The sequence below is a fragment of the Cryptomeria japonica genome, chromosome 2, assembly GCF_030272615.1.
Source record: "Cryptomeria japonica chromosome 2, Sugi_1.0, whole genome shotgun sequence".
Lineage (NCBI taxonomy): Eukaryota > Viridiplantae > Streptophyta > Pinopsida > Cupressales > Cupressaceae > Cryptomeria > Cryptomeria japonica.
Genome location: NC_081406.1, coordinates 617,377,191 through 617,396,142, shown reverse-complemented (window position 1 = coordinate 617,396,142; position 18,952 = coordinate 617,377,191).

The following is an 18,952-nucleotide window of genomic DNA, read 5'->3' as shown; positions in this document are numbered from 1 at the left end:
TTTATCAATCTTGTCGTTTTACGATCAATTTGTCATCGATCATTGTCTTGTTCAATCTTGTCATTTGGCGATCGATTTGTCATCGATCGTGGTCGTTTTCAATCTTGTCATCTTGCAATCTATTTTGTCATCGATTCTTGTCCTCTTGTCGATTTTGTCATTTTGTGATCATTTCGCTATCGATCATTGTCTGTCTCAATTATGTCAATTTGGATCAATTTGTCATTGTTCCTCGTCAATTGGCGCATTTATCAATCAAATCATTTATCACATTGGTCATTTATCAATCCAAAATCAAATCAAATCGAGTCAGTTATCTTTCAAGACCTAATTCGTCTTCCAGGGTTTTGTGATTTAATCATTTAACCTTGTGTGTCATTTCTTCCTCTAGGATTAAATAATTTATTTATTTATCCTAGGTCTTCGTGTCGCAATTAAATGTTTCATTTGATTGGCTAATTAATTATTCCTCTTTTTGTGAATTAATTAATAAATGAAAAATTATTAATTGATTCACCTAATTTCCTAATCTTTCATCAATTTTCCCTCTTTGTGAATTAATTAATAAATGAAGAATTATTAATTGATTTCCTAATCTTTCATCAATTTTCCCTCTTTGTGAATTATTAATAAATGAAAAATTATTGATTAATTCACTAATTTTTAATTTTCATTAATTTCCTAATTTCTAATTCCTAATTTTCCTAATTCCTCCTATTTTTCTAATTTTTCTAATTTCTTAATTCTTAAATTCAATTTCCTCCTATGTCTCTCCTAAATTTATGGAAATGACATAGAAATTTGTCATAAATTGTCATAAGTTCTTGACATAGAAATTTGTCATAGAATTTGTCATAAATTCTTGATATAGCAATTTGTCATAGAATTTGTCATTAATTGTCATAAACCTTTGCATAGCAATTTGTCATAATTTTGCTATTCTTGATTTGAATTTCCATTGGAATCACTATCATGCTAATTTGTTCATTTCTCCAATTTCTCTATAAATTGGATGAATTTCTTCAATCAAATCCTTAATAATCCCTAATCAGACTATCGAATTTATGCTTCTAGTACTCTTGATCAATAATCAATATCCATCTTGCTTTCACAATTAGGTGTATGCACTTGAAGGTGAGATCCACAATTCAACCATTTGAAGAGGAAAGAAGAACAATGGAGCCGCATGAAGGAGTGTTCAAGTCATTTCTATGGTTTGCATAATCTTTTGTTTTGAATGCTTTTATCTCATGTCTCTATTGAATGTGTTTTAGGATAGATTCATTGCAATGAATGCTTTTATGATTGATGAATATGTTTCTCCTATTTGTGATGATTTCCTATTTCCTAACGTACACTACTGACACATGTTTCTTCTATTCTAGTATCTAATAGTTATGTGGTCTGGTTTAAGGTTGTATAGTGGATTAATTGTTATAATCTATTAACAACTGATTCACCTCCCCCTCCCCCTCTCAGTTGTTCACTGGTTATCCAACACAAATGAATTATGTAAACAAATAGAACGTAGAATATACTATTTAAGCTTTCCATTAAACCATTAGAACAATCATCTAATTGATATGTTTTATAGTGCTTAACATATGATTTTCATTATAATTTGCAAGCATCCAACATTGAGGCCTTCATACTACAACAGAGTCACATAGATGCACGCTGGTCTCATATAGTCTATTCACTCTTGGATGTTGAAATAATTATCCATGCAATGATGGTAGAAGATCCTGTTGGCATTATAACAGACAATAAGAGATTGTTGGCATTTCAATTAGGATATTGAGAAGGTTGTTGATAATTTTTGATATAACTAATTAAGGATGTTTACTGTCTTCACAATATTATTTTGTCATTGATGTCAAGAAATTGATTTTCTGATTTAGTAGGATGTTGCCATATCTTAAGAAGTATGTTTGTGATGAATAAGGGGAGGAATAAGTTATTCAATGGGCAACTATTACCAAGTTAAACAATGATGATATCATGGTGTTTAGATTGTTTTAATATCCTACATATGCTATTGTTTGTAAAGTTAATACTATACTATGTTATTGAGCAAGGAACCTAGTCGATAAAACCTAAGGAACCTAGTCGATAAAACCTAAGGTTATCGCTATTGGTTAATGAAGGCGAAATGTCTACGGAGTGAAGTTTAGTATTTACCAAGTTGCAACCAAGCAATAACAGAATGCATTGGATGTATACATGTGTTATTTAATGATGGAAGTTGATGAGCTGGTTATGATTAAATGATTGATACAATGTGTATGAAGTTTGTTAAGGATCTATGGCAATGGAAGATCGACAGGAAGATCTACAGCTCAGATTAAACCGCAATACCCTAGCACAAGTTCCAAGAAATATATGCAAGTTCCAAGGCGAGGTAAAATATTTTTCGATCGAAGGATACATTGAACTTGGTCAAGATTGAAGATCTGATGGCTATGATTGATCATGGGAAATGTGATCAAAGAGATTAAGCGGTTAGCAAATTGTTTATAAATAAGGAACTATTAATAAACAATGTATGCAGGCAAGTGTAAGCATAGGGATGCTACATAGTGATTACCGAGCACAGAAGCTTGAAGACCTATTTGAATAATAGAGTAAGGATCCCAACAAAGGGACAAGATAAGTCCTATGACTAGATTGTATTGAGAAAATAAGAATCTTCTTTAGCATTTTAGATGCAAAGTTGCAGACATACTCATTACTGTTGTTTATTTGTAAGTGACATAAAATCTCTTAACTGAGTGGACTTAACAGTCTTATTTGTAAATCCTCTAGCAAGGTGACATTCTGATTGAGTGTTTGAAACCCTTTAACAAGGTCACCTCTAACAAGGTGAAGATCCTAACAGATCAGAGGGAAATCCCTTAACCGGGTCACATCTAGCAATGTGTTTGTAATCTTTAATAGGATTTGCCTTTAACTGAGCATACTCTAGAAGAGTATATTTCTTAGTGGGTTTGAAATCCTACAGTGGTTTTTCCCTATTTGGGTTTCCACATTAAATCTAGTGTTATGAGTGTTGTTATGATTATGTGTTCTTCAAGTTGCATATTTTATAGTTTTAATTACATATATATGTTTAAGCTATTGAGGTTGAATTTGTTGAATATATTGAAGATTAAGTTTGTATGATTCACCCCCACCCCCTCTCATATTGTTAGCTTGGCATCTATACTTAAAAATTAGAATCAAAACTATCAATTGGTATTAGAGCTTTGGACTCCGTAAGAAAAAGTTTAAAGGTACTTGAGGAAAAGATCCAAAGATGTATAAGAGGGATGCACCGAAGCTGAACAAGTCAAGCTTCTCTACATGGTAGAAAAGGATGAAGTTGCACCTATCGGGAGTTGGAGAATATGTTGTATATTATCTAGAGAATGATTTCATTACACCTAGCACCTATCCATTAACAATGGAAGAGATAAGGGCAAAGCAAGAACATATTCAAGCAATGATTGAAATAACATCTGCATTGACTGACTCAGAGTTTAATGATCTAGAAGGCTGCAATGATGCCAAGGCAATGTGGGACAAGCTCATATCTATGTATGGTGGTGATGAACATGTTCAAAGAGAAAAATTGGATAGTCTAAGAGGACAACTTGAATCCATGAGAATGAATTAAGGTGAGAACATAACCCAGTATAGTACAAGGTTAAAGGAGATTATCAATCAAATCAAAGGAGTAGGAGGAACCAATGAAGAGAAGGATGTCACAAGTAAGTTATTAAGAACCCTTCTACCAGCTTATGCAATCTAAGTCTCTGCAATCAATGAATTGAGGTTTGTACCCAATATGCCAGTTTCTTTGGATGCTACTATTGGTAAGCTACATGCATTTGAGTTAAGTAACTTTGATAACAATGGGTCTTCGGTAAATAAAATTGAGTCTACATTTAGTTCTTTTCATCTTGATGAATCTGATGATTACAATGATAGAAAGTATAAGTACTCTGAAGGGAATCACAGTGGAGCAAGTGAATGATTTTGCAAAAACATGGAGGAGGTACACAAACTTTATGAAGAAATTAGAAAGCAAGAAGAGTTTGAAGCACTATTAGCCAAAAGGCTATCGAGAGGAAAAGGTAAGTACAAAGGAAAGTTGCCTTTGAAATGTTTTAATTGTGATAGAATAGGACATCTGGCTTCTAATTGCCTTGACAAAGAATCTAGTGAAAAGAGAGATTACCAACATGACAGATAGAAAGATAATCATTACAGAGGACACTGAGACTTCAAAATAAGAGATAAAAAGATATGTCTAATAGATGATGAGGAATCTAATGATGATAAATTAGATGAAACTGATACAGAGGAAGTTGTTTATGTGGCTATCAAATATGGATCAGATGAAGAAAGGTATGAAGAAAAAGATTTAATATCTCACATAAATACTAATGATTCTTGGGTCATAGATAGTGGATGCTCACATCACATGACAGGTGATAAACACAAGCTTATTATGTTAGAAGATTATGATGGAGGTTATGTAAGATTTGGTAATGATGCACCATGTCCAGTGAGAGGTAAAGGATCTATAACACTTCTTAACAATTCTAAATGTAATCATGTTTATTGGGTTGAAGGTTTGAAATATAATTTGTTGAGTGTAGCATAGCTAAACAATACAGGATACCTAATAGAGTTTCAGAAAGGAATTGTCAAAGTTCATGACAAGCATGGGAAGTTAGCAGCTATCGGGACACAAACAAAAAGTAACACATTTCACCTTGACTCAACTTGGAATAATTGTCTATATGCAAAGATAGATGATACCTGGTTATGGCATAAAAGATTTTGTCATGTAAATTTTGATAATCTGATCAAAATAAGCAAGAAGCACCGAGTAAGAGGTCTACCAAGTCTTGAGAAACCTGAGAATGCTATATGCCAAGGATGCCAGATGGGAAAGATGACAAGATCAAGCTTTAAAAGTAAGTCCTACACTTCTAAGGGAATTTTAGATCTTGTGCACACTGATCTTTGTGGTCCTATGAAAGTTCAGAGTTATTATGGTGATAATTACTTCATATTATTTGTGGATGATTACTCAATGATGATGTCAGTAATGTTTTTAAAAGAAAAATAAGAAGCTTTTAAAATGTTTAAATGGTACAAGGAAAGAATTGAAAATGAAAAAAGAAGACAACTGAAATATCTTAGATCTGATAGAGGAGGTGAGTTCACTTCTGATGAATTTAACTTATACTGCAATGATCATGGTATAAAGAGGCAAGTATCTGCACCAAAAACACCCCAGCAAAATGGGATAGCCGAGAGAAGAAACGAATCAATTGTGGATTGTGCAAGAACCTTGATGATAGAAAAGAAGGTACCTCAAACATTTTGGAAAGAGGCAATCAGCAGTATAGTTTACACCTTGAATCGAGTACAACTAAAGAAAGGAACCTTGAAGACACCATATAAAATTTGGTATAACAAGAAACCTAATGTAAGTTATTTTAAAATCTTTGTAAGTAGATGCTATGTTCACAAAGATGACAGAAATGGTAAGTTTGATCAGAAAAGTGAAGAAGGAACATTTCTTGGTTATTCTTCTAGAAGCAAAGCATTTAAATGTCTGATCAAATCCTCTAACAAAATAGTAGAAAGTGCAAATGTGAAAATTGATGAATTTGTAGAAAGAAATGATGAAGGAAACTCCAAAGAAACAGAAGATTATGAAGGATTTGTATATGTTCAACCAAGAAAACTACTGAAGGAAATGAAGAGAATGTCTAGTTACCGAGTGATGAAGAAGATCATACAGAGCCTACCGAGACTGTATTAGCCAAGTATGTCAGAAGGAATCATGCATCAAGTCAGATTATAGGAGATAAGGATGATCTAGTGATGACAAGAAACAAACTGAGACAGAACACATGTCTGATATCTGAATTTGAACCAAGGATAGTGAAAAAGGCATTTAATAGTGAAGATTGGATAAATGCTATGATAGAAGAGATTGATCAAATCAGGAAGAATGACACATGGACATTGGTCCCAAGATCGAAGGACAAAAATGTAATCGGTACAAAGTGGATTTTCCGAAACAAGTTGAATGAAAAAGGTGAGGTCATTCGAAATAAAGCAAGACTAGTTTGCAAAGGTTATGCTCATGAAGAGGGAATTGATTATGGTGAGACTTTTGCACCTGTGGCAAGACTTGAAGGAGTAAGAACATTGTTGGCATATGCTGCTTACAAGAATTTCAAATTATATCAAATGGATGTCAAATCTGCATTTCTGAATGGTATATTAGAAGAAGAAATTTTTATTGAACAACCTAAAGGATTTGTTGAAGGGGAGAATAAAGATCAGGTATGTAAATTGAACAAAGATTTATATGGTTTGAAACAAGCACCTAGAGCATGGTATGAAAGATTGCACTCTTATTTAATCAAGATTGGTTTTATAAGGACAAGTGAAAACAACAATATGTACATGAAGAATGATGAAAATGGAATACTAATCTCAACCATATTTGTTTATGATATTATATTTTGTGGAAATGACTCTTTATGCAAGAACTTTGGAAATGAAATGAGAAAAGAATTTGAGATGTCATTAATTGGTGAAATAAAGTATTTTATAGGTCTATAGATACTGCAAATGAAAGATGAGATTTTCATTACTCAATCCAAGTACATAAAGGAAATCTTGAAGAAATTTGGAATGGAGGATTCAAAACCAGTAAGTACTCCTATGACTACCAACTATAAACTATCAAAGAATGATGAATCTACATCTGTTGATGAGACACTTTACCGATCTATGATTGGAAATTTGTAATATGTTGTTCATAGCAGGCCAGACATAGCACATGCAATAGGTATAGTTGCAAGATCTTCTGCAGATCCCAAGGAAACACACATGACAGCAATCAAGAGAATTTTCAGATACTTGAAAGGTACTGAGGATTATGGCTTAGTATATCAGAAATGAAATGACTTTGATTTAAAAATTTATACTGATGCTGATTGGGTAGGCAACATAGATGACAGGAAAATCACAAGTGGTGGAGCTTTCTTTTTAGGAGAAAGATTAGTGAGTTGGCTTAGCAAGAAACAAGGATGTATTTCACAGTCTACAACAGAAGCTGAATATGTTGCTATAGCATTAAATTGTACCAATATAGCATGGATCAAACAACTATTGGAAGGCATAAATGAGAAAGTTACCGAGCTAGTAACTATATTCTGTGATAATACTAGTGCCATTAACATTTCAAAGAATCTTGTTATGCACTCTAAGAAAAGAACATCTCTATCAAATATCATTATCTTAGAGAAGAAGCTCGAGAGAAGAAAGTGGTGTTGGAGTATGTTAGTTCAAAGGAACAAATAGCAGATATTTTCACCAAGCCACTACCAAGGAAAACTTTTGAGTATCTCAGAAATAAGTTAGGGGTCCTACCCCTATCTTCTACTCACTGACCAAGTTCAATGAAAGCATCAATTCGATGACTCTAAAGAATATCTTTTAGGAGTTGATGCTAATTTACACACTTTAGGGTGTTTTCTAAAGGTGTACAGGAAACAAAAACAAGGAACAGGAATTGAAGATAAAATGCTCTAACTGAGACTGAGTTGATACCGAATAGCAAAGGAATTACTTCACACAATAAGAAATTATGTATTAGTTTTCTTTTGGCATTATTGTCAAAGGGGGAGAACACTAATGATAGGGGGAGAGCATTTTAGCAATCTGAGCAATCACAATCACAACAATTTGAATTTGAATTTTTTAGGTCAAATCAATTCATTTTGCCATCAATGCCAAAGGGAGAGATTGTTGGCATTATAACAGACAATAAGAGATTGTTGGCATTTCAATTAGGATATTGAGAAGGTTGTTGATAATTATGGATATAACTGATTAAGGATGTTTACTGCCTTCACAATATTATTTTGTCATTGATGTCAAGAAATTGATTTTCTGATTTAGTAGGATATTGCCATATCTTAAGAAGTATGTTTGTGATGAATAAGGGGAGGAATAAGTTATTCAATGCGCAACTATTACCAAGTTAGACAATGATGAGATCATGTTGTTTAGATTGTTTTGATATCCTACATATGCTATTGTTTGTAAGGTTAATACTTGTAAAGCGGAAAATCGCGAGCGAACCCTAGTTGTTCCCTCCCACCACTCCAAGGAGAGGGAAAGGAGGTCACTAGGGTTGATGGTTTTCACTTAGGAGAGACTTTACATTCAAAAGAGGGGTTGAAACCCACAAGATCTGATCCCACACAATGCAAGATTGGATTCTAAATGAGTTTCAAGGGTTAAGACAACAAGGCTACCCTCTTTTGTAAAGAATGTAGATAGAAAGATTGAACTAGGAATGCATAAAAAGTGAGAAGGATTCACTTATAAACAGAGATAGCAATATAGGATGAAGCTGCGGACCAGGAATTATTAGTAAAATGTCGAGACGGTGCTGTCCTACAAATTTGAGCGAAAGTTGACGGGATGATGGCACCCGGTGTGCACACGGTCCTCCGAAAAATCCGCGAAACGAAGGGGGATCTGTTCGTCTCTGCACAAGGATTCCAGATCTTCAATTACAGCTGCGTACCTGCAACCTACACACAAAAAGGAGAGGATGATTGGGGGGTTAGGGATTAGGGGTTTTCCCTTAGGTCAAACCCCGGTTTTGGAATTAACCAAGAAATGAGAATGTTGTAAATGTAAATGATTGTAATGTAAACAAGTACTGATACCTTGTTGTAAGAATGTTTGTATTCCTACATGCGAAGGTGTAAATGTTGTTGTATGTTGTATGTTGTAAGTGATCTCCTCTTCAATGGTTGAATCCTTGTCTTGAATGCAACACTTAGCCTTGAATGGAGACTTAGAATGATCAATTGCTTGAAGGAATGCTTGAATGCTTGAATGTTTGAATATCGCTTCCGCTACATATGTTTTTCCCTTTTTTTTTTCTCCTCTAAAATGGGAGAGGAAATGTAGTTTATATACTTGCCAATTAGGGTTGAAAGACTAATTTTTCTGACCTTAGGCCGACCTAGGAAGATTATTTTCCAATTTGCAAACATAAAGACCCAAGACCCAAAAGAGACCGGGCCCAAAAATAGGGCCAGGGACTAGGGCGTTGGGCGCCATGGTCCTGGGGGACCAGGGTGCTGGGTGCCCTAGTCCTGAAGGACCAAGGCATTGGGCGCCATGGTCCCACCTCCAGGGACAGCAGGGTGCAAGGAGGATCAGGCCAGGGTGCTGGAAAAATGAAATTTTTGATGTCATGAACAAGTTTCGGGGTCTCCATTTAGGTTCAATGTTGCGTCGCCATCGTGAAGACCCAAATGCGGTCAAAATTGCAAGTGTCACAATTTTAGGATGCTACATTTAGCCCCCACTTTAGCGGGAGTATAAGCGTACGCTCATACTTCCGGTAAAGTACAAGGAAACAACATTGAAATACTTTCACCACGTCAAGGAGGCAAGACACACCAAGCCCCCAGTGGACTAAGGATCTTATGACTTTGATTGACAAAGTAAAAGGGAAGATCACGAGGGAGAACCATGACTGCTAGTAGTAAGGTTCCCTCACTATGAGTCATGCAAGAGAAATACCAAAAATTTTCAAGGCAAAGCTAAGTTCGCCAAGAAATTTTCAAGTATCATGAAGGGATAGACGGGGTGTATGCCCCCCTACGTTAAAGCGATCACACACGCCTCAATGAGGGTGATTTCTTTAAGGTAGTGATACACATAAGAAATGAGAAGCAAAAGGAGCACGTTATCACAAAGATTTAGCCCCCAAGTGTGAGATAAACCCAAGGATAATAGACACAAAACACAAAGCACAAGGTGACTTTGCTTTCCTCAGGGTCAGTATGCTATATGATAATTCATGTATATCATATGTATGTATGCATAATTGTTCTTCATTCCCCAATCAAGGAAGGTCACCTAGAAGAAGGGAACACATGTGTCTTTTGAGTCAACATGAGAGAGACCAAAAGAGATCTCAATGCTTTGCATCATCCTCAAGTAGACAACACTAAGGACAACAAATAGAACAATGAGAATAACACATAGAAGAAGTAACAAAAGAGAGGAGGAGAGAATCTGCTATGCTAATGAAACTAGTCTAGCATGTCATCTACCCCCTGATCTTGCTGATCAATGTTTCGGGAAGGTAGGGAACACGCTAGAGGAGGAACATCCAACACAGCAGATGGAGCTATCACAAGATCCAAACAAGGGCTATGTTCATGTTCCAAGCCACGTTGTTCTTGTCTAGGAGCTAGGATAAGTGCTTTAGAAAATTCGTTAGATAAATGGTTATCAACATCAACATATTCATATTCACTATCAAAAGCAAGAGAAGTAACATTTTCATCATGAATAACATTTTCATCTATATCATTATCAAGATTTATAAAAATAGGAACTTTAACTCACACAGGATCAAAACCATCATGCATCTTATGTTTAGGAGATTTTGGAGAAGATGGAATAATGCTTGTTGAAGGTGTTTTTGGAGATTGCAAAGTTTGAGAAGCAGCTGCTTGAGCTCTAAGATGACGCTTTCGTCAGTGTTCACGTGCAGAACGATTTCGTCTAGTCTTAGTAGGAAGTTGAGAAGATTGAGGAGGAGGAATACTCTCATCCTTATCACTTGGGTGTTTAGGTTGTGGTCTCTTAGGCTAGATAATAGGAGAAGAGGAAGGTCTCTTCTCTCCATAAGAGGAAGGAGGAGGAACTGCTCCATATAAAGGAGGAATATCTGGTTTAGGAAGGAGACCAAGTCCATCATGACGAGGAGGTATAGGTCTATTTTTAGAAAGTTTATTAGACATAGACATAGTCACATCCATAGGAATAGGTTGAGAATCTTCTTGAGGAAAGACATTAGTTTTATCTTTCAAAGGAAAAAATTCCTTCTCAAGAACGATAGGAATATCAAGTTTGGGTGTTCTAGGTTCACTTAGAGAGAGGATCATATCCGTTTTCCACTTTTGATAAGATTTGAAAAGATGATCACTTCGTGGAGGAAGGGATTGGAATTGTTTAGGCCAAAAATAATCAATAGGAATGCTAGAAGTTCTTTCAGCTAGTTTAAAGAGACTATGATTGACAGTAACAACTTCACCATTATGGGGAAATTTCAAACATTTATGAGTAGGAGAAGCAATAGCTTTCATGGAAGATAGCCAAGGATAGCCAAGATTCACATGAAATTGTTCGGATGAAGGAATAATAGCAAAGTTCACATCAAGGGATTTGTTACGGACCTCAGTAGGTAATGTAATAGAACCAATTGTAGGAGAAGAAAATGCATCAAATAATTTCACAACCACATTTGTTTTGTCATAGATCACTTGATAAAATTGCAAAGTAAAAAGAAATTCTTCAGTAATAACATTAACCATGCACGAAGGATCAATAAGCACTCCACGGCAAGGTGTATTCTTGACTTTTGCAACTATGTATAAAGGACCATCAGGTGCCCTAATAGTTTCACTAGAATCAAATGTGATGGAAGGTTCTTTAGGGTTTTCTTGCTACTCTACAAAGTTAATCACATTCGGAGTCATAGACACAAGACCATCAGATGAGAAAGAGGAATCATTAGTCTCAATCACATTAGAGGTATGAGAAGGTAATGGATCAGTAAAAATCTGAAGATTTTGGTTAGGAGGAGCTACAGATGTGTTGCCTTTATCATTCATACCAGAAACAAAGATAGTATTATTATCAATCAAATCTTGAATTTTACCCTTTAAAGCAAAATATTTTTCAGTATCATGCCCAGGTTGACGATGAAATTGGAAAAAAGATTTGTTATCAAAATAGGGTGAATTAATCTTTGTAGGATCGATTTGCTTTATAGGAGGAAGAGTAAGCACATTTTGTTCCAATAACTTATTCATAATACTATGCAATGATTCATTCAAAGGAGTAAACTTTCTTTCTTTCTTGAAAAACTTAGAAATAGGAGGCACACCTGATGTTGCATTCACATTGTTGTTGATGATGTTTTCATTGAATGTAATGGTCTCTCTATTTGGTTTAAACTTCCCAAATGGTTGTTGACTACTATCACCCTTATCACTCAAAGCCATAGAATTTGCTTGTTCCATTTGACTCACAGTCAGTTGATAATTGTGAAGAGTTGCACACAACTGTTGGAAACAAGTAAACTCAGAAAATAGAAGTTTGTCTCGAATATCTTTTTGTAAATTAGAAATAAAAATTCTTTGAATATCATTGTTAGGCACTGGAAAATAAATTTGAGCATACAAATGCTTATATCTACCAATGAAATCAGTCACTTTTTCTTTAACACCTTGTTTACAATGCATTAAATCAATCAAAGTAACTTTAGGACTTATATTGTTTTGAAATTGTTGAATAAAAGCATTTGCAAGTTGTTCGAAAGAAGTAATAGAATAAGAAGGAAATGAGCAATACCATTGTAGGGCTTTATCTCTTAATGTTCTAGTGTAAAGCGGAAAATCGAACCCTAGTTGCTCTCCACTCTCCAACTCCATGGAGAGAGAAGGGAGGTCACTAGGATTGACGGTTTTCACTTAGGGGAGACTTTACATTCAAAGAGGGGTTGAAACCCACAAGATCCAATCCCACACAATGCAAGATTGTATTCTAAATGAGTTTCAAGGGTTAAGACAGCAAGGCTACCCTCTTTTGTAAAGAATGTAGATAGAAAGATTAAGCTAGGAATGCATAAAAAGTGAGAAAGATTCACTTATAAATAGAGATAGGAATATAGGATGAATCTGTAGACCTGGAATTAGCAATAAAATGTCAAGATGGTGCTGTCCTACAAATTTGAGCAAAATTTGATGGGACGATGGCGCCCGTCGTGCACACGGTCCTCCGAAAAATCCGTGAAACGAAGGGGGATTTGTTCGTCTCTGCACAAGGATTCCAGATCTTCACTTTCAGCAGCGTACCTACAACCTACACATAGAAAAGAAAAGGCGATTGGGGGGTTAGGGATTAGGGGTTTGCCCTTAGGTCAAACCCCAGTTTTGGAATTAACCAAGAAATGAGAAATGCTGTAAATGTAAATGATTGCAATGTAAAACAAGTACTAGTACCTTGTTGTAAGAATGTTTGTATTCTTACATGTGAAGGTGTAGATGTTGTTGTATGTTGTATGTTGTAAGTGATCTCCTCTTCAATGGTTGAATCCTTGTCTTGAATGCAACACTTAGCCTTGAGTGGAGACTTAGAATGATCAATTGCTTGAAGGAATGCTTGAATGCTTGAATGCTTGAATGTTTGAATGTTTGAATATCACTTCCGCCTTTTGTACACATATGTCCTTCCTCCTTAAAATGGGAGAGGAAATGTAGTTTATATACTTGTCAATTAGGGCTGATAGACTAATTTTTCCGACTTTGGGCCGACAAGGAAACATTATTTTCCAATTTGCAAACATATAGACCTGAGACCCAAAAGAGACCGGGCCCAAAAATAGGGCCAGGGACCAGGGCGCTGGGCACCATGGTCCCACCTCCAGGGACAGCAAGGTGCAAGGAGGATCAGGCCAGGGTGCTGAAAAATGCAGTTTTCGATGTCGTGGATAGGTTTCGGGGTCTCCATTCAGGTTCAGTGTTGCATCACCTTTGTGAAGACCCAAATGCGGTTGAAATTGCAAGTGTTGCAATTTTAGGATGCTACATTTAGCCCCCACTTTAGCGAGAGTATGGGCGTACGCTCATACTTCCGATAAAGTATAAGGAAACAACATTGAAAGACTTTCACCACGTCAAGGAGGCAAGACACACCAAGCCCCCGGTGGACTAAGGATCTTATGACTTCGATTGACAAAGTAAAAGGGAAGATCACGAGGGAGAACCATGACTATCAGTATTAAGGTTCCCTCACTATGAGTCATGCAAGAAAAATACCAAAAATTTTTGAGGCACAGCTAAGTTCACCAAGAAATTTTCAAGTATCCTGAAGGGATAGACGGGGTGTATGCCCCCCTACGTTAAAGCGATCACACACGCCTCAACGGGGGTGATTGCTTTAAGGTAGTGATACACATAAGAAATGAGAAAGGAAAGGAGCACGTTATCACAAAGATTTAGCCCCCAAGTGTGAGATAAACCCAAGGATAATAGACACAAAACACAAAGCACGAGGTGACTTCGCTTTCCTTGGGGTCAGTATGCTGTATGATAATTCATGTATATCATATGTATGTATGCATAATTGTTCTTCATTCCCCAATCAGGAAGGTCACCTAGAAGAAGGGAACACATGTGTCTTTTGAGTCAATCAAAAGAGATCTCAATGCTTTGCATCATCCTCAAGTAGACAACACTAAGGACAACAAATAGAAGAATGAGAATAACACATAGAAGAAGTAACAAAAGAGAGGAGGAGAGAGTCTGCTATGCTAATGAAACTAGTCTAGCACGTCATCTACCCCCCGATCTTGCTGATCAATATTTTGGGAAGGCAGGGAACACGCTAGAGGAGGAACATCCAACACAGTAGATGGAGCTATCACAAGATCCAAACAAGGGCTATGTTCATGTTCCAAGCCACGTTGTTCTTGTCTAGGAGCTAGGATAAGTGCTTTAGAAAATTCGTTAGATAAATGGTTATCAACATCAACATATTCATATTCACTATCAGAAGTAAGAGAAGTAACATTTTCATCATGAATAACATTTTCATCTATATCATCATCAAGATTTATAAAAATAGGATCTTTAACTCGCACAGGATCAAGACCATCATGCATCTTATGTTTAGGAGATTTTGGAGAAAATGGAATAATGCTTGTTCAAGGTGTTTTTGGAGATTGCAAAGTTTGAGAAGCAGCTGCCTGAGCTCTAAGACGACGCTTTCGTCGGCATTCACGCACAGAATGATTTCATCTAGTCTTAGTAGGAAGTGGAGAAGATTGAGGAGGAGGAATGTTCTCATCCTTATCACTTGGGTGTTTAGGTTGTGGTCTCTTAGGCTAGATAATAGGAGAAGAGGAAGGTCTCTTCTCTTTATAAAAGGAAGGAGGAGGAACTGCTCCATATAAAGGAGGAATATTTGGTTTAGGAAGGAGACCAAGTGCATCATGACGAGGAGGTATAGGTCTACTTTTAGAAAGCTTATTAGACATAGACCTAGTCACATCCATAGGAATGGGTTGGGAATCTTCTTGAGGAAAGACATTAGTTTTATCTTTCAAAGGAAGAACTTCCTTCTCAAGAATGATAGGAATATCAAGTTTGGGTGTTCTAGGTTCACTTAGAGATAGGATCATATCTGTTTTCCACTTTTGATAAGATTTGAAAAGATGGTCACTTTGCGGTGGAAGAGATTGGAATTGTTTAGGCCAAAAATAATCAATCGGAACACTAGAAGTTCTTTCAGCTGGTTTAAAGAGACTATGATTGACAGTAACAACTTCACCATTATAGGGAAATTTCAAACACTTGTGAATAGTAGAAGCAATAGCTTTCATGAAAGATAGCCAAGGATAGCCTAGCTTCACACGAAATTGTTCGGATGAAGGAATAATAGAAAAGTTCACATCAAGGGATTTGTTATGAACTTCAATAGGTAATGTAATAGAACCAATTGCAGGAGAAGAAAATGCATCAAATAATTTCACAATCACATCTGTTTTGTCATAGATCACTTGATTCAATTGCAAAGTAAAAAGAAATTCTTCAGTAATAACATTAACCATGCACGAAGGATCAATAAGCACTCCACGACAAGGTGTATTCTTGACTTTTGCAACTATATATAAAGGACCATCAGGTGCCCTGATAGTTTCACTGGAATCAAATGTGATGGAAGGTTCTTTAGGGTTTTCTTGCTTCTCTACAAAGTTAATCACATTCGGAGTCATAGACACAAGACCATCAGATAAGAAAGAGGAATCATTAGTCTCAATCGCATTAGAGGTATGAGAAGGTAATGGATCAGTAAAAATCTGAAGATTTTGGTTAGGAGGAGCTACAGATGTATTGCCTTTATCATTCACTCTAGAAATAGAGATAGTATTATTATCAATCAAATCTTGAATTTTACCCTTTAAAGCAAAACATTTTTCAGTATCATGCCCAGGTTGATGATGAAATTGACAAAAAGATTTGTTATCAAAATAGGGTGAATTAATCTTTGCAGGATCTATTTGCCTTATAGGAGGAAGAGTAAGCACATTTTGTTCCAATGACTTATTCATAATACTATGCAATGATTCATTCAAAGGAGTAAAATTTCTTTCTTTCTTGAAAAACTTAGAAATAGGAGGCACACCTGATGCTGCATTCACATTGTTGTTGATGATGTTTTCATTGAATTTGATGGATTCTCTGTTCAGTTTAAACTTCCCAAATGGTTGTTGACTACTATCACCCTTAGCACTCGGAGCCATAGGATTTGCTTGTTCCATTTGACTCACAGTCAGTTGATAATTGTGAAGAGTTGCACACAACTGTTGGAAAGAAGTAAACTCAGAAAATAGAAGTTTGTCTCGAATATCTTTTTGTAAATTAGAAATAAAGATTCTTTGAATATCATTGTCAGGCACTGGAAAAGAAATTTGAGCATACAAATGCTTATATCTACCAATGAAATCAGTCACTTTTTCTTTAACACCTTGTTTACAATGCATTAAATCAATCAAAGTAACTTTAGGACTTATATTGTTTTGAAATTGTTGAATAAAAGCATTTGCAAGTTGTTCGAAAGAAGTAATAGAATAAGAAGGCAATGAGCAATACCAAGGTAGGGCTTTATCTCTTAATGTCCTAGTAAACAGTTTTGCAAGCAACCTTGGGTCATAAGCAAAATCGGTACATATTGTTTGAAAAGTCTTAACATGTGTTAGAGGATCACCTTTACCATTATAAAGCTCCAAATGTGGGATTTCAACATGTTTAGGAGGGATAGCTTGAAAAATGTCAAGAGAAAGTGGGCTCGCAACATCAAATGTGGGCACACTAAACTTAGATTGATTCATAGAGGCAATTTGTTGCTGTAAAGAAGAGATAGTTTGTGCAAGATTGTTAATGGTCGCTTCAGTCGAAGAGTTCATATTAGACGTGTTAGATTGTGATGGAGGTATTATGTTATTGAAAGAAGGTATTGATTGAGAGTAAGGTGGCAGGACACTATGATAATTAGTCATAGAAGATGATTGGAAAAGAGGAGCACTACAAGGAGGAATGGAATGGTTGAATGAATTGCCCCCTTGCGTCATGTTCATTTGTGGAGATGTAATAGGAACACTCATTGAAGGAATGAATGAAGAAGTTGGATTGAATGAAGGAAGAGGGTTAATTGAAGAGGAAGGATTGCCCCCATGACTGGTGATCATAGGCAGAATGTCTTGTATAGAAGTAGCCATTATGTTTGATGTAAATGTAGGTATGCTAGCAATAGAAGTTGTCAAAGGAATAGAATGATTAACTTGAGTGGGAGGTTGTGTATAACCTAAAGTTTCAGCACAACTCTTCATAGGCATCACATTTGAATCCACAATGTGTGCAATACCACACAAAATATCAATTCCATTCTTATCACTTTGAACCATATGTTTTAGACCCTCAATTAATGAAAGAGCTTGACTATCGGGATACTCTTGAGACATCCATTGCTGGAAATCATCAAATTGGTTATCCAATTTCAAAAGTTGTTCTACAGAAACCTCATGGAGAGATTCTTCATCATTAAGAGGATTAGAGAAATTACCCATGTCCTCATTAAAAAGGCTATTCAAATTAGGTTCCATCTCCTCAGTAGTTAAACCTCGGAAAGACTTAATTCTAAGGCTTCGTCTAACGGGAATAGTGTAAGTAGGGCTTATTGTTGTAAAACTCATGCACTAGAGAGAGAGGGAAGATCTTGAATTTAGAGGTAGCAAATTTCAATAAAATCAACCAATCTCCTAGATTTAGGCTATTAAATGCAATCACGACAATCTCCCGAAATTTCGGAAAAAATGTCAGGGACCGTGGCGCTCGGGGTGCACACGGTCCTCGCAACATTTTTCAAAATTTTTAGAGATGAAAGTTATGATGATTTTAGACCTAATCTGAAAAAATTGAGTGATTTTATGATCTGTAGATAGGCCAAATTAAAGTTGCAATCTCAAAATTGAACCCTACCAAGATTGTTGAAAAATGCAAAATTTGAATTTTGAAAAAGAGAGGGAAACTGAAATTTTGAATTTTATGATTTTAGAGGGAATACTAAGAGCAATGCAAGCTTTGGAATTTAAAAGTTGACTCAATTTCATGCAAAATTCAATTTTGAAAGTGGAAATCAAAGTTGGTGTAATTAAACACTTAATTTCAAAAGTCACAAATTGCAAGAATTTGAATGAAGCACTGAAATTTCAAATGAATGCCAACACACTTTTCAGATTTAGGACAGTAAGAACACAATTTTGACACAAAATTTCAATTTCAACAATTTTTGAATGATTAGGAGCCTTAATCCAAGCAATCACTAGACCAACTTTGACCTTAATTTTGAAAGTGTTAGAACTGATAAAATCAGCCAAAATTCTGGATTTTAGCAGAAAAATACAGTAAGATCTAACTCCCAAAATTTCAAAAAAAATGTCGGGAACGATGGCGCTCGGAGTGCACACGGTCCTCGCAACTTTTTTCCAAATTTTCAGGGATGAAAGATATTATGATTTTGTTGTGGAATCCAAAGTTACAGCTAATTTGGAGATGTCTTGATCAGTGAAATTGTCGGTCAAAGGTTGAATCAAGAGGGTTTTAAAAATTAGGGTTTTGATACTTAACCACTTAATTTTTAGAATTAAAGCACAAATATGAATTGATAATTTGCAATAGAAGGGTAGATCTGAAAAAAGCATTAACATTTAAACATTTCACAAGCTCAATTACTAAAAAGAAAATTTAGGGTTTTTATGCAATTAACCTCTAAA